Source organism: Belonocnema kinseyi, chromosome 5 (assembly GCF_010883055.1).
Source record: "Belonocnema kinseyi isolate 2016_QV_RU_SX_M_011 chromosome 5, B_treatae_v1, whole genome shotgun sequence".
NCBI classification, from domain to species: Eukaryota; Metazoa; Arthropoda; class Insecta; order Hymenoptera; family Cynipidae; genus Belonocnema; species Belonocnema kinseyi.
The window spans coordinates 147,194,453-147,200,165 of record NC_046661.1 but is presented as its reverse complement, the minus strand read 5'-3'; positions in this window follow the sequence as shown (position 1 = coordinate 147,200,165).

Sequence of the window (5,713 nt, the reverse complement as noted above, 5' to 3'; positions counted from 1 at the left end):
CAGCTGGTAAGGTTATGGCTACAGTTTTTTGGGATGCACGTGGAATTATACTTATTGACTACTTGGAAAAGGTTAAAAAAATCACTGGTGAATATTATGCATCATTATTAGAGCAGCTGAAAGAAGAAATTAAAAAAAAACGACCACATTTGCCGCGAAAAAAAATTCTCTTTCATCACGACAACGCCAGAGTTCACACATGCTTCGTTTCAATGGCTAAAATTGAAGAACTAAAATTCGAATCGGTCGAACACCCACCGTATTCACCAGATTTAACCCCCAGTGACTTTTTCTTATTTCCAAACTTGAAAAAATGGCTCGGTGGACAGAGATTTCCAGACAACGAAGACGTCATTGCCTCTTTAAGTGCTTATTTTGAGGAACTTCCGAAAACGCACTTTTCTGAAGGATTAAAAAAACTTGAAAAGCGATTGACCAAGTGTATAGAGCTCCAAGGAGATTATGTTGAAAAATAAAAAAAAATTGTTTTTATACTTCATTCTAAGGACTTATTGAACTACCCTCGTAACTGAAAAGTTTTTTAAGAGCTAGTAAGAAAAACACTATTATTATAAATTAATTACATTGGTTATTAATTATGTGGCTTAATTTACGTCAAATAATTAAAAATTCAAATTCGGGTTTAGTTATAATCAAACTAAAATTTTTAAAATTAATTTTAGCGGTTATTAAATATGTCACTTAATTTACGTCAAATAATTGAAAATTAAAATTTTGAATAATTTAAAATTTTTAAAAATAATTTTAAAATCAAGTTTAGTGGTTATTATTTATGTGCAAGGTAATTTGCACATAATAATTTAAGTTTCACACTAAAACTTAAATTTCGATTTAATTTAAATTTAAAAAGAGAGGTTCCTTTAAAATAAAATTTAAAAAAGAATTTTAAAACTATTTTCAGTAGTTATTAATTCAGTAAGTTAATGTTTTGACACTGAAATAAAAATTAAAAATTTCGATATAATTTTAATTTAAAAAGAGGATCCCCTCTCAGTATAGCTGGAAGAAACCGGCTGAGGAGCATTTGATTTACTGTTTATTTCCTTTTGCAACGATCGTTTAATTTTATTGAACAAATTGTGTTTACTGGGGATTCCCCTCGTGTCTGATACTTGATAAATTGTAGTGCCAATTGCTGCATAATTAGATATGAAGGACCTGTAATTCCCTAATAGATTCAAGTAAATATTCTGTAGTTGAAACTAGTTACTGCTTCCTTGAGTCAACCAACGGCTTTATAAAGAGCAGACACATATCTTGATACTCTTTAGAGCTTATTCTGACCTCAAGACTGAGACTTTTTGGATTATCAGTGAGTGAAGTGATTGATTATCTGATTATTTACTGAAAATATTTATTATTTTGATTCTCATTTATGTTCACCTAATTATCGTGTACAATTGAAAATTTGTTTACGGTCACTAAATCCTACAAAAAACTCCCTGCTAATTCCAGGTTTTTTCCAGATATTTTAAGATTTTTCCAGGTATCATTTTTCATAGAACTCGAAATATCTATACAATTTCGCGAGTTAATTATAAATAGTGTGTTTTGTTTATTTTTTTCTTTGTGAAATACGAAAACCTGTCAACAGTTCCAGATTAGTTGGAGAAGTTAATGAACTTAATTTTTTAAATAAAAATGTAATTTAATAATAATGATAATCAAGAAATAGCATTTTATTGTATACATTTTTAAACAAAAATATTTTTTAACTGAATTTAGAAATTACACAATTTAAAATAAGCGAGTTTTTTAATATCACTGAAACCTTATTCCAAATTAAAATTTTGTTATCTATAAATAAAAAACAATTCAAAGAAAGGTACGAAACTAGAATCTTGTAAAATTTATATTTTAGTTTTTTTTTTCACAATTAATTTCGGAAATCACACCTCTCTCGATAATAAATTTATTGAGGGGTACATAATTTTTTAATGGTACAAGTCTCTAGGGATTTAATTAATATGTTAAATTTATAAAGCTTTGACAAATTATATTAAAAGACACTTTTATATATATTATCACCATAGGTTAATTAAATAAATAATACTAAAATCATAATTAATAATTTCTTGAACTTGTGTCTAAAATCCATAAATTTGAATAATACTGTATTTACCATTTTTATTTTTCCTTGATGTATTTTAAATTCAATGCATATTTGGCATCTTATTATTTTGAATTAATCATATTTTCCAGCTGAGTGATTTTGAACGTAAATAGGAAAACATATTCTTTTAAGTGAAATTAATGTAGGTACCAGATTAAGTTCAATTCAACCAGAAAGAATATTTTTCAACCAAAAAAGAAGAATTTTCTTCAAAAGAAATAAATTTTTAAGTATGAAAGATCAATTTTCAGTTTAAAAAAATGAACTTCCAACCGAAGTTATAAATTCTAAACTAAAATCCGAGCTCAAATCATTAAATATACCATTGTATTATTTCAAATTAAAAAATTAATGTTGAATAAAAAAAAGAGCTTTTAGGTAAAAAAGATGAATATTTAAACACAAATTAAATAATTAAATTTTCAGTTAAAGACATTTAAAACATTTTCAGTTAAAAAAATTAATTTTTAACCCATGATTTGAATTTTCAACTAAAACGTGAAATATTTAACTGTATCAGTTTAATTATTATATTAAAAAATAAATTCTTTACAACAACAAAATTTTAACAAGAGATAAATTTTCAACTAAAGAGATGAACTTTAAATTATAATAATGAATCTTCAGTTTAAAAAGATGGATTTTTAACAAAAGAGTTTTCAACTAACATAATGAATCTTTAAGCGGAATAGTTACATTTTCAACCAAAAAGAGGAATCTTCAGCCAAAAAGATTAATTTTCTACCAAAAAATAAAAATTTTCAAAAAAATACATGAATTTTCAACTTAAAAATAAAAATTTCTAACCAAAAATGGTATAGTTACTTTTTCAATTAAAAAAACTAATTTTTAACTAAATAAAACTAATTTTTGTTATTTCTTTATTGAATTTTAAACTAAACAGATGAATTTTCAATCAAGAAAATTATTTTTCGTCCAAAAAGACGAATTTTCAACCAAAAAAGATATTTTTATGAATGAAAAAATATTGTTGTTTAATTTTATATTAAAACTTAAAAATTGTAAGCACGCTTACAAAACATTCTTCCATTAAAAAAGAAATTCCCTGACATTTTCACATTTCAAAGGTGAGTAGGCATCCCCTGATTAATTATTATTATATTAGATATGTCGTATGCAAAATGGTATTTTTTTAAATGTTTGAACATCTCAAGAGGATATGAAATCGCATTTGTTAAAAATTGATTCTTTTACGGTAAATTTTTTTTTATTTTAGAATGTGTAGGTCCAAAGTTGTTTAAGGAACTTTTGGACACTTTTATCGTATTTTTGCGATAAAAGAAATTTTGGACAAGCCTCATATCAACAATTCAATTGTCTACAGAAGGAATTTAGACTCTGATTTTAAATCTTGAAAAAATATGAATTCAAGCATTCTATTACTTTTTCTAAAAAAAATTCTATTCTATTAAATATGTTAAAAATATCGGTGATACCTAATTCAGTGTTGTAAATTAAAAAATAGTAAGATTTCTTATTTTGGAAATGTTACAATACAGCATTCAAACCAATTATTTCTAAATAAAGCCAAATTTAAAAGCTTTAGAAATTCTATATAAATAAAAACAATGTTAAGCATCTTTTTAAACAACTTGGTGTCAAAAAAATTTGAATTTACATCAGTTTTCTCATAAATTAAAGTGATTAATTTATTGGCATATGAACATTTCTCATTGAATTAGAAAGCTTAAAGTTGAATTCATATACATTATTACAAAAAAGCTTTTAAAAATTTCTCGAAAAAATTCTGTTAACATTATTGAATTAAAAATTGAAAACAATATAAATTTAAAGCAAAATATTCCTTAGAATCTAAGAAATATAATTTTTTATGGATGGTTCGACAATGAAAGTATTTCTTTCAATCAAAGGAACTTTTATTTGTTCAGTTAGAAAAATGTCTTTCATTCAACAAACTTTATTTTGCATTAGAACCTGAATTATTAAAAATTTCTTGGAACCAAAAAAGTATTCTTTTATTCAAAAAATGTTTCTTTGATTCTATGGAAATATTTTTTCTAAGTTTTTATTTAATTTGAAATGAAAAAAAATTTAATGATGTAATTGAAAAACATGAGAAAACTTTATCTAAATAAACAAAACAAAAAAATGGTTTAGAATATTTATTGTTTTCAGAAAAAGAATGCCTCATTTTTATTGTCTGCTGCTTCTTGTCAGCATGACAAGTCTTTTTTGGGATGAAACTTCATCTTTACCACTCAAGAAAGAATCGAAAAAAGAATTCGACTTGGATGAAAATATTACCAATGAAATGAGACAAAGATTCACGAGTCATACAGCTGAAAAGATGAAGTCCTGGGAGGAATTTGTGATTCTTCAAAAGTTGATGAATCGGAATAAACGATGGTCGACAATCTCCACAACGAGGCCTCCACCACAAATATTCTTCAAACCCTGGCTATTTGCCATTTAATTATGATATTTTGAGATTACACTCAACTCCCGATATAAGGAGGTTTTCGGACATTGCTTGCCTTGGCCTTGATCCTAAATCGAGGGAATCCAAACATAAACAGACAGGAGTGCATAAATAATTTCTGTTTTATTTGGACGCATGACGCAACCTGATCCAACTAAGGTGCTAAGAGTGTGGCATATGAGCTCTTTGTCATGCGTGACTGAACACATCGTCTCTTTCGGTCACGCAGGTCCTATTGACACGAAACTATGGAGGCCATCAGTTCTAGGAAGACGCAAACCGGGGGTTCTTATATCGGGAGTTGAGTTTAATTAATTTTTTATTATGTTTAAATATATGCATTCCTATTTATATGATTTAAGACCGGATTTTTTTATCATGAATGCTAAATTTAATAGAATTTAGGGTTTATATTTATATTTTAATACTGTATTTATATCTATATTATTATTATATTTTGTATTTTTGTTAATTTTCTATTTATAATCAATAAGTAAATACTGCTAACAAAATTATAATATATTCAAACTTTTGATACATTTATTTATTGTTTATCGAAAAACTTAAAAGATTACGGAATTTTATGTATGGGTGTTTTACTGTTTTCATAAATAAAGAAATAAATTACTATCTAAAAAAAGTGGTGTAACAATAAGTCTCGAAAATCTCACAATTTCTGTTCTTGAAAACCTAATTGGGTTTTCATTAAACTTAAAGTTGTTTTATATCTTAAGTTTAAAAATGAGAAATTTTTTTAAATTATCTTAGTATATAATCAAAAAGTTTAGAAGAGGACTCATAGTTTATAAAAATTGTAGGTTCTTTTATTTTTATTTAACCGCAGACTAGCATTATTAAACATAATTCATTATGAAGACTTTCAATCATTATATAAATATATTATATATGTATGTATGTATATATTTTTTAAATAAAATTTACGTTTTTAAACAAAAATCATTATATTTTATTGTTTCATAATTTTTTAACAATTTTAGATTATTTGGGCGTATTACACAGTAAAATTAATACTTAAAAATAATCATGATAGTTCGAACAAGATTTTCAATTTGTGAAAAATTTAAAGTTATATTCACGTTTTCCCAGCAAATCGGTTA